Source organism: Physcomitrium patens, chromosome 13, assembly GCF_059467195.1.
Source record: "Physcomitrium patens ecotype Gransden chromosome 13, ASM5946719v1, whole genome shotgun sequence".
NCBI lineage: Eukaryota > Viridiplantae > Streptophyta > Bryopsida > Funariales > Funariaceae > Physcomitrium > Physcomitrium patens.
This window is the reverse complement of record NC_143422.1, coordinates 6,244,373-6,255,894: the sequence shown is the minus strand read 5'-3', so window position 1 is coordinate 6,255,894 and position 11,522 is coordinate 6,244,373.

The window sequence follows — 11,522 nt, the reverse complement described above, 5'->3', positions numbered from 1 at the left end:
AAAATCAGACCCCAAGGCACAAAACCAAGCTTCGATGATGATTCCAGGGACCTTTGGGAAATCAAAGAGTAGGATTAGAGAGCAAACTTGATAGAATTTTGATGAATATTGATTTTGGATGATTTGAATTTGTATTGGCTTTATAAGAGCTTTACAAAGTCAGGGTTTGTTTTGGATGAATCTAAATTTGTGAAATAAAATGGGAGATACTTTTTAGAAAATTCTATAAGTTTGGTAATAGATCTATAGGTGAAATTTTGAGAGTTTGTAGGTATGTATGTGTTTAATATATGCTGAGAGTTTGAGCTTGATTGAAAGGTTGGATTGAGGATTATTGAGGTTTAAGTGGGTTAGGATCTCAGAAAGTAGAGTTTTAGATCTAATGAGGGTTTCTAAGATTTCTTGCAATCTATTGATTGGATTGGAATAAAAGTTATGTATATAGATAGTAGACTTATTTTCCTACACATGTAAGAGTTTTGAGATCAATTAAATAATTTAATAAAGAGATATTGGCATTGGAAATTTAAAATTTAGATTGGAGAAGGAGGCCAACCAATATCCAAGCAGATTTTAGGATTGATCTTCTTTTTGGTGAGTTTAATCTTCTTCAATTTTTTTTCGTTGTTTTCAACTTATTGTTAAGAGGTGTGAAAAATTTGAGTTAAAATCAATAGTTCATTCATTAGTTATTGAGGTTTAAATCTGCTATAGGTATTACTTGGAATTATTTAGGATTTGGTTAGGATTTCTTTAGGATTTATTTAGGATTTGATTAAGATTTATTTAGGATTTTTTTAGGATCTAGTTAGAATTTGTTTAGGATTTGTTTAGAATCTGATTAGAATTTGTTTAGGATTTGGTTAGGATTTATTTAGAGCTTATTTAGGATTTGTCTACAATTTGATTAGGATTTATTTGGGATTTCATTAGGATTTAATTAGGATTTATTTAGAATTCATTTAAGATTTATTTAGGATTTTTTTTTATTTGGTTAGGATTTGGTTAAGATTTGTTTAGGATTTGACTAGAATTTTATTAAGATTTGTTTAGGATTTGATTAGGATTTGGTTAGGATTTTTTAGGGTTTGACTAAGATTTATTTAAGTTTTGGTTAGGATTTGACTAGGATTTGATTAGAATTTTATTAGGTTTTAACTAGGATTTAATTAAAGTTTCTATTTTAATATTTTATTAAGGTTTTTATTTTAGTATATTTTTAAATTTCTATGTTATTTCTTTATAGTTATTTAAAAGGTTTCTAAGAATACTTCATATTTCTTATATAATTTCTTTGAAATTTTGATTGAATTTTATCAATGTTTTATTATATTTGCTAAACTTGAATTGTAATTTATTTGAGAATCTATTAGAGTTGTTGGGACTTGTTGTTGCAATTTTTCTTTTATCTTCTACAGCTAGGTGCCTAGTACATTTTTATGCCAAATGCCATATAATATGATAGCGTTGAAATAGGTTAGAATATCTGGTACATTGGCATGGATATGAAATTAATGAATGCACATATTAGCCATCCAAGAATTTAATAAATGCATCAGTCAAAGTTAAAGCTTTTCATCAATGACATCCATCAAAACCAAGATGAAGAGTCAAGAAATTCTTTGCTATGAAGCAAAAGAAGCCTAATAGAGATATCATTCTATCTTGTATTATTATTTCTTTAGATTTTTTAGTGTATAAGAGATAGAAAAGCAACAATTAATAAATTCAAGTCAAGAGCTATCATTTTCTAAGCTACCAAATGAGATATTGCGACTATCACAACCTTCAAGATGGCAAAATCAAGATGAAGATCCTCAAGAACGACATGTAATCACTGCTTCTTATGGAACTCATTTCTAGAAGGGAAAATAATATCACGAATATATATATTTTTTCTGATAATTATCTAAATAATAAGAATAGATAGAAATAAGTCAAAGTAGATAAATATGATAATATCTTGTAGAAAGCTTTCTAGAAGCTTCATAGATGCTACTTTACCTTTATACATGTCTATAGGTGATTGATTGTTTGAAAACTTGACCAACAAAGAGGCCACATGTTGACATGTTGATCACTTGTAGTACAAATTGGACATATGGTGTACACCTAGAAAACTTACCTTGCAAAGTAGACATGTGTTCTACAAATTGGATACATATTAGAGGTCTTATAGCATGTCGCTACATAGTTTTTAGTTAAATAGTATATATAGAGGCAAGAGTGAGGCGTTTCTCACTCTTATCAACTATTTTTTTACTTTTAGTCTAGTTTCAAGAGTCTAATATTTTTTAGTATTTGGCAATAGTTATTCTAGCTCTTCTTTGAATATACATATTTTTTTCTATTTTTTTACTTTCTTTTTGACACAAATTCCACAAGTTTATGTATCTTCTTTCAGTTTATGTTCTTGACATGCTGCCTTTAGTAGCTAATTTTTCAATGGATTATAATATGATGTAAAGAAATTAATACTCAATTTATCTGATCCTCAAACATTGAGTCAAGTAATTATGTTTGTTGTGAGGCATGACAATTAGCTTTTTGAGTTTCAACTTGAGAATTGTATAAGAAAACTTACAAATTATTACAATACAATGACAATACTGACGACCTTTCAATCTAAACATTTGGAAGTAGAAGACATGTAAATTAATATGGTATGTTTTAAACCTCTTATAAAATATATTGTCAAGAATACAAAAAATACATTGTCGAGAACTTAGCTAAGAATTTCATATGCCATTTAAAATCTCTTATAGAAGCTCATATGATATTTGTAAAGAAAAAAGATGGATCATTATAAATGTGTATAGATTATGAAGGACTCAACAAGATTATCATAAAAAATAAGTATCTTTTATTGTTGATATTTGGACTTTTAGATCAATTAAATCAATGTAAGATCTATATAAAAATAGATGTATAAAAAGTGTACAACTTGGTCTTCATTAAAAAAAGAGATGAATAGAAGATTGTATTTTGAACAAGGTATGGGCACTTTGAATATAATGTCATATCTTTTGGACTCACAAATATACTAGCTGCTTTTTAATATCTTATAAATAATATTTTTTATGATTTTTTAGATGAGTTTATTGTCTATTACTTAGATGACATTTTAATCTATTCTAAAAACAAAAAAGAATATAAAATTCATATTTTTTATGTATTACAAAAACTTAAAGATGCAAGATTGTATGCCAAGTTGAAACAGTATATATTCTATACTAGTTAAGTTAATTTTCTATGATATATCATTTCCAATGAAGGACTTATGATGGATCCAAAGAAAGTTCAAACTATTATAGATTAGAAGTTTCTAAGAATAATAAAAAATATGCAATCCTTTTTGAACTTTGCCAATTACTATTGAAACTTCATCAAGAATTTTTTTCAAGTTGTAACTCATCTTATACATCTTATATGTAAAGACAAACTTGATTAGAGCAAAGAAGCTAAAATACCTTTTGAAGCGTTAAAGTCAGTATTTATTTCTGCACTAATCTTGTATCACGTTGACTTTTTGAAAGAATTTTTTATGAAAATAGATGTATTAGATTTTTCTATAGGTGCTGTTTTATCACAAAATAAAAGAAGACAATAAGCTCCATTCAATAGCTTTATATTTTAAGAAATTCTTAGCACCCAAGATTAATTATGACATCTACAGTAAAGAATTTCTTATAATTATAGATTCTCTTTAAGAATAGCATCATTATTTAGAAGGCACTTCTAGTCTAATTATTGTATATATGGATTGTAAGAAGTTCAAATATTTCATGTCAATATGTATTTTGAATCATTGCCAAGCTCATTGTATTATGTTTTTATGAAGATTCAAGTTCAATATCACTTATCGACCAAAAAAATAACAAGGTTTGTCCAATGCCTTTTCTAGATGTTCTTATCTTGTACCAAAAGAAGAAGATGTGGCTTTTGATCAGTAAAGGACAATTTTATTAAAGCCAAAATAAAATCAACTTTGAGTAGTGAAATCAACAATGATTATTGATTCAATTTTTTTTCAAGAAAATTCAATCAAGTATTTTCTATGATTTTCTTATTCATGATATCAAGAATACTTCTTTTCAGTTTTGTCATACTTCCAAGTTTGAATTCAAGAACAACCTACTCTATTTTGAAAGATACTTATATGTTCTAAAAAGAAAAGTACGTTTAAATATTCTTCAAGGACATCATGACTTTCCAAGAGCATGATAATTTGAATATAACAAGACTTTAGAGCTAATATCCAAAGATTTTTAGTGGTTACAAATTTAGAAGGCTATAAAAGACTTTATTCAATCATTTGACATTTATTTTAGATAAAAAACTCCTTGTCATTGATCAAATGGACTTCTTCAACCATTATCTATTTCAGAATAACTATAGTCTTCTGTTTCTATAGATTTTATTACAAATCTTCTAATCTCAAATTTGTATGATTCTATATTTTTAATAGTAGATAATTTTATCAAAATGGCCTTTTTTATACCATGTATAAAATCTATCACAAGTGTAGAAATTACCAAGCTTTTTCTACACAATATCTATCGGTATTATGAATTGCCAAAAGATATTATATCAAATAAAGAGATTCAATTTGTATCAAGATTTTAAAGATATCTTTTTAAGATTTTAAAAATAAAAATAAATTTTTCTTTGACCTTTCATCTTCAAACTGATAGACAAACAAAATATATAAACCAAATACATATACTCAAGACTAATCATTCTTGTGATAAATTGGACTATCGTAGGCTTAGATCTTTTTTTATTTCTAGAAAAATCAATCCAATTTCTTATCAATTACATCTATATGAATAAATGAAGATCTATCATGTATTTCATATGTCTCTTTATAAATCATATAAGGCTCTGAACATACCAAGAAAAAGACAAGTTCTACTTCTTTTTATAGAAGTAAACAATAATGAAGACTTAGAAGTAGAAGAAGTTCTAGACTCAAGGCAGCACCAAAATAAGTTGGAATATCTTATCCATTGGTGTAGATATGATATTAATATATACATATGGAAGCCAGCAAAAAATCATACAAATATAACAAAAAATGTCAAAGCTTTTCATCAATGATATCCATCAAAACAAAGATGGAGGATAGCAAATCTTTATTATAAAAGAAACACAATTTAAAAAAGATTGCAATCTATCTTCTATCCTTGTTCGTAATTTTTGTATAATTATAGTATTAAGAAGATAGAAACCAACAACTAGCAGATTTGAATCAAAAGCCATTATTTGCTTACTTATTAGATGAGACATTCTTATTATCACAATCTTCAGGATAATATAATAGGAAAAAAGATCTTCAAAAACAACATGTTTTTTCTTCAATAAATGGCAAGATATAATGTATTTGGTATCACGACCTGGAAAAAGAATCTCAATGCTTCATGATTTTATTAGAAGTAGGTACGAGTCTTGATAGTATTATGAATATTTTATTTGAAAGAAGTTACAAAGGTTTCAACAATGATCAAATCACAAGGTCGTCATCTTGCCTTCAAATAGGATATTATTGATGGCTAAGAAGACCTATCAATTATCTTCAAAGGAAATAAAGATCAGAGTATGTGGCAAATATAATTTTTAACATCTTAGACTTCCTTAATATATGATCATTACTCCTTGTAGAACTTGTCTCTAGAAAGAAGTCTAAGATATAGCAAATGTCATGGATATATATCTACTGTGATTATTATTTAAATAATATGAATAAGTAGAAATTAGTAAAAGTAAATTAATTTCATAATACCTGTCACGGACACAAAATACAGACTTGAAATCTAACAAGAAGTTCAAGAAGAAGTGGCAGAACTAGATTAAACAGATGAGTACAAGAACAACACCAGAAAGGTGAGCTAGAACTCCAAGAGATGTGTTGTCGAGACTGAAGAACTCTTCAGCCTCGATTCCTATATATACTCCTACTTAGGAAGCTTCTCGAGCTACTTCTATTAACTAGGAAGCTTCTAGAAGGTTCCAGAGGCTTCCTTTCTAGAAGGTTCTAGAAACTTCCTTTCTAGAAGCTTCTAGAAACTTCTCTCTAAAAGGTTCCAGAGGCTTCTCTTCTAGAAGGTTCCAGAGGCTTGTTTTCTAGAAGGTTCTAGAAACTTCTCTCTAGAAAGTTCTAAGGAATATGTCCCTAACATCACTCCATCCTTTAGCTTCGAGGTCTCTGAGAAGCAATGTTGTTGATCAATACCAACGCAAGAAAATGAAGATCTGTCGCATAACTTGTGCTATGAACTCCAACTGTTGTTCACGAGGCAAGTGGTCCATCGACCCTTGAAGCCAACGGTAGTGGCCCACGCCTTCGACTTCTGACCAAGCATGAACTTCCGTATCCTCATTGTGAAATTGTCCTGTAAACACGCCTTCTGGTTGACCATCATAAGCAGGCTCGATCTCAAATACGATCACCAGTGATCGATTACTTGGTATCCTCCGTCGTCGTCGTGGTACATGTAGTTCTTCATCTCGGGGTTGCCTTCATGAGCTACTCGGTTGCGATACTCTGACTGGCATAGTATCTATCTCTTGGCTATCCATATCAAAAGACCAAACTACGATCTATCTTGGAGAAAATAACTACATCAACTATGAATTTTGCTCGTGCTCTCCCCTTTTCTTATATTGTTGGGAGAACAAGCTTCAGAAAGAAGCTATCATCGAATTGATTTAGGTTTATCAGGATGTCGTTGATGAAACTCCTGTACCTTTCATGGCGCATTCGTAAGATTTTCAGCTGGCTCCCACGTTCGCTCATTAATGTCATAGCCGCACCAATGAACAAGATATTCTAACTTTCTCCTCCTTCGCCGTGAATCCAATACCTTTTCAACCTCGTATTCTTCGTGGTTCTTGATTTCAATACTAGGTGGTGGACATTGCACTCTTCCAGGAAAAGATGACTCTCGATAAGGTTCCAACAGAGAAACATGAAAGACTGGATGTACCTTCATAGAAGCCGGTAACTCCAGCCGGTATGCCACTGGATTAATTTGCTTCTGGATGATAAATGGTCCCAATCTTCGATAGTCCAACTTATCACATGGTCGCTTGGTCTTGATATTTCGTCGAAGAAGCCAAGCTTTGTCTCCAACTTTGAAAGTAGGTGCTGGATTCTGAAATCTATCTGCAGACGTCTTATAGGATTCTTGAGCGGATTGTAATTGAAGCTTCAACATAGTTTGAAGCTCTGATAGTTGCTTCGCAAATCCTTCAGCTGCTGGATTGTTATTTGTTGATGGACTCAATAAATCAAGCTTCAGATGATATCCATAGTTGGAAAAGAATGGTGTTTGTTGAGTCGACGCATGGAGGGTGTTGTTATATACAAACTCAGCTAGCGGTAGATATGCAGTTCAATCGTCTTGCTGATAGTTGATGCTGCATCAAAAGTACTGCTCCAAGACTTGGTTCACCCGTTCCGTTTGGCCATCAGTTTGAGGATGAAAAGCTGAAGAAAGCTTGATATCCACCTTCAATATCCCAAAGAGAGATCTCCAAAACTTTGACACGAATTGGGTACCTCGATCTAATATGATATCATCTGGTAGTCCATGATATCGATACATATTATCGAGAAAGAGTCTTGCTGTGACTTCACTAGACGATGTCTTCTTACAAGGAACAAAGTGTGCCATCTTCGTAAGCCGATCTACTACGACAAAGATGTTGTCAAATGAGTTTGATGATGGCAAGTCCGTGATGAAGTCCATAGAAATTAAAGACCATGGTCGACGTGGAATTGGCAATGGCTGTAGAAGTCCATAAAGGCGATGTCGAGGATTCTTAGATCTTGAACAGATGTCACAAGAGAGGACAAAATCTTTCACATCCTTCCACATTTGGGGCCACCAAAAATCTCGGGAAATAAGCTCCAAGGTCTTGTTGAATCCAAAATGTCCCACAGCTGAAAAATCATGGCGAGATTGAAGAACTCGGAGTCGTGCTAGTCCTTTTGGAATGTACAATCGCTCTTCAAAGTATAAAAGATCTCCCTCCACCTTGAACTTGTCGTCATTGGTACGTTGCTTGATATCAATGGCTATTGAATCTTTAATGGTCATAGCACGTACCTGGTTTAGGAAGTCAGCATCAAATGATACAATAGTAGTACAAAGTTGAAATTTCTCTGGCTTCAATAACGTTGTACATTGTTGATCAAACGTTGCTTCTCCAGCCTTTGGTGCAAGATACGATCTCCTTGATAAAGCATTGGATAGTCCTTGCTGCCTTCCAGGTCGATAAGTGATAACAAAATCGAATCTAGATAGCGACATGTTCCACCGATCTTGACGCCGATTTAAAACTCGAGCCGTCATGAAATACTCCAAATTCTTGTGATCCATATATACGATGTCGCATTACGTGCTTTCCTGCTTGAGAACGCGCCGGGCGTCTGGCTGTAGAAGGTAGTATAGAGATTCCTTGATAGTCAAGCAGTCTATCAGTTTTTGACTGCTGGAATATAAACGACTGTAACAATGTACCGTAAATCTATACGGGTGCTCTTCGACTGCTTGTCGAAGTCTTTTTTGCCCCAACCGGTAGGTCTCTAGACGTTACAGAGAACCCCGTACAACCCAAACTGTTAACCTTCAATACTGCTTTGTACTTACGATCTTGTATCCACTGACTGTCTTGTTAGATTAACCCAATAAATTTCATTCACTCCGCATACTCAATCCTATAGACACCCTTTTAATCCTTCAATCACAGACGTAACTCGATTTCACAAAACAGTCAAGAGTATTCAAACCCACTTCATTTAAAAATCCCGATTCACCATTACAACACTGACTTCAGCAGCGATTGCCTCAGTCTTCCCCAAAACTCTACGAAGAAGAAAAATCCAAATTCTATGTCTTTCCTTCCCCGACCCGAAGCATGAAGCTCCTCTCTCTAATTCCCTTGATCTTCAAAAAAACCTCCAATGAAAACCGAACTAGTAACCTTGCAAAAGCTTGAAAACTCGCTCCCCTCGATTCCCCCTCAAAAAAAAAACCACCCCCAAAACTATATCCCACCTAACCTTATCCTCTGAATTTCTTCAATCTTCCGTCTTAGATCCGGAATTGGCTCCCACCTCAAGCTTGGATCCGAAATTGGCTCTCGCCGTCAAGCTTTCTCCTCCGTTTTTGCCTTTAAGAATCCATTTACCGAAAACAACGTTTCCTGAGACGGCACAGAGAACAGGACAGCCTGAAACAGAATCGAACCCCGTAATCGGGACCACATTGAGTCGCCCGACCAATTCAGGTCCTACATTGGTAAAGATGCCCGTAGTAACCTGGATGTTCCCGTAATTGGGTCAAATTGGTCCTCGCGTCAGATTGGCTAAGACCCGTAGTAAGACCTGGATTTCCCGTAACTAGACTGCATTGGGTTGCCCCACCAATACAGGTCTCATATTGGGTAAGAGGACCCGGATTGGATTATCGAAATTGGATCCAATTGGCTCCTCGAACCCGTCGTGTGAATTGGTCCTTCTCTTCCTGCTGACTCCCGTTATTGGAATCGAATGGAGCATTCCAGTATGCCCCGACTGACTGTAACGGAGTCACTGAACCTGACCACTCAGTATTTGTACTGGAGTTGGTCGATGCTCCCAATATTCGAGGTAACTGAATATTAATAAAATTCCCCTTTCTTTTTATTTTCACTGTATACTCGTGTTACAACACGACATCCACCCCCTCTGAACCTGTGCATTCTTCGGTATGCACCAATTTACCCAATTGCTGTTTGATTCAGAATATATCCCCTACGTCTTTGTCCAGTTCGTCTTCGTCACCTTCATTATCCATATCACTTTCATCTTCTTGCTGCGGAATCTCTATACCTTCATTGAGGTCTTCCATATTCATCTCTGCGTGTCTTTGTTTAAATATTTTTACTCGCTTCCCTACAATTGGTATTTTCAATTTTGTACCATCTAACTCCCGTAATGAGTAAGTCGCATTATCATGAACAGTTGTTACAACATATGGTCCAAACCAACGTTTTGAAAATTTCCGCAAGGTACTATGTTGATTATCTAGACTATTGTCATAAACAAGTACCCAGTCACCTTCCTCGATTGCTTTTGGTCTCAATCGATGTTGCTTATCGAATCGCGCCTTGTTTTGTAACCTTGCTCTTTTTAACCTTTCCAATGCTATCCGGACATCTTCCGTTCTTTGCTCCAATTGTCGAATCCTAATAGCCAGAAGTTCTTCTCTTGTCAATCCATCTTCCCTTGGTAGCATACTCCAAGTAAGTACCTTTTCTTCAATCGGCATAATTGGTTTTTGACCTGTCATAAGTTCTACTGGCATATATCCTATCACCGAACTATGTGTTGTTCGATCAGCCCATAATGCAAATGACAAAAGTCGTGGCCACTCTTTAACCTTCCCATTATAAGCTTTAACCAATGCTTTCACAATCGGCGGGTGACAGCATTCGCTTTTCGCATTCCCTTCCGGATTATAAGCAGTAGTCAGTGATAGTTTAACTCCACATCTTTTAAAGAACTTACGAGCTTCTTGTGCATTTAATTCTCCACGATCTGCAGTGATTTTTCCTACGCACCCGTAATGGCAAATGACATCTTCAAGCAAAAACCTACAAATCCCCTCTGTAGATTTTGTCCTCAATGCTCTTCCTTCTACTTGATTTGATAAATCTTCACGAGCTAAAACCAAATATCTCATCTGCCATAACCCAACCGGCATAATAACCAAATCAACAACCCATTTAAAATGAATAGCCAGAGGATACGTAGGATGAAGACCATCTCGATGTCGGATATTAGAATACGATTGACAGATTTCACATGACTCTACAAATGAGAAAACATCTCAATACATATTTTTCCACCAATATCGTTCCTTGAGTTTAGCAAAAGTAGCCCAGATTCCTCTATGCCCTGCCCACAAACTATCATGAAACTCCTTTAATAATTTTAGTTTTTCTTCCCTTTTGCCTATCACTCGTTGTGGCATCCCAATTCCTTTCTTCGGTCTCTTCCATAAGAATCCATCTCGAAGTAAAAATCCATATGCTTTTTTTCTTATTTGTTTGAATTTTTCTGTAGACCAATTCCCCTGCTTAGACAAGGTATTCAAATAATGATCAATATCCAATAATTCTCCTTCATAAGATTCTTCAAGAAATAACTTGTCTTCTCTGTTGAGATTTGATATTGAATAGAATTTCAATCCGACATCATCAATGTCTTCAACCATTTCGTCCTCCCTCTCGTATCTTGCTCGAGATAGCATGTCTGCTACTAAATTGTCCTTTCCAGTGATATGCTTAAATTCTGGATTTAGTGACTTAATATAAGCAATCCATCTCAACATTGCAATATCTGGCGTTGAACAGTTAATAATCATTCCAAGCAATGGCAAGCAATCTGTTTCAATTACTACTACTGCCCCAATCAAATAGTCCTTTTCAGCTTTCATAGCCGAAACGACTCCCCAAAGTTCTCTTTTGACTTG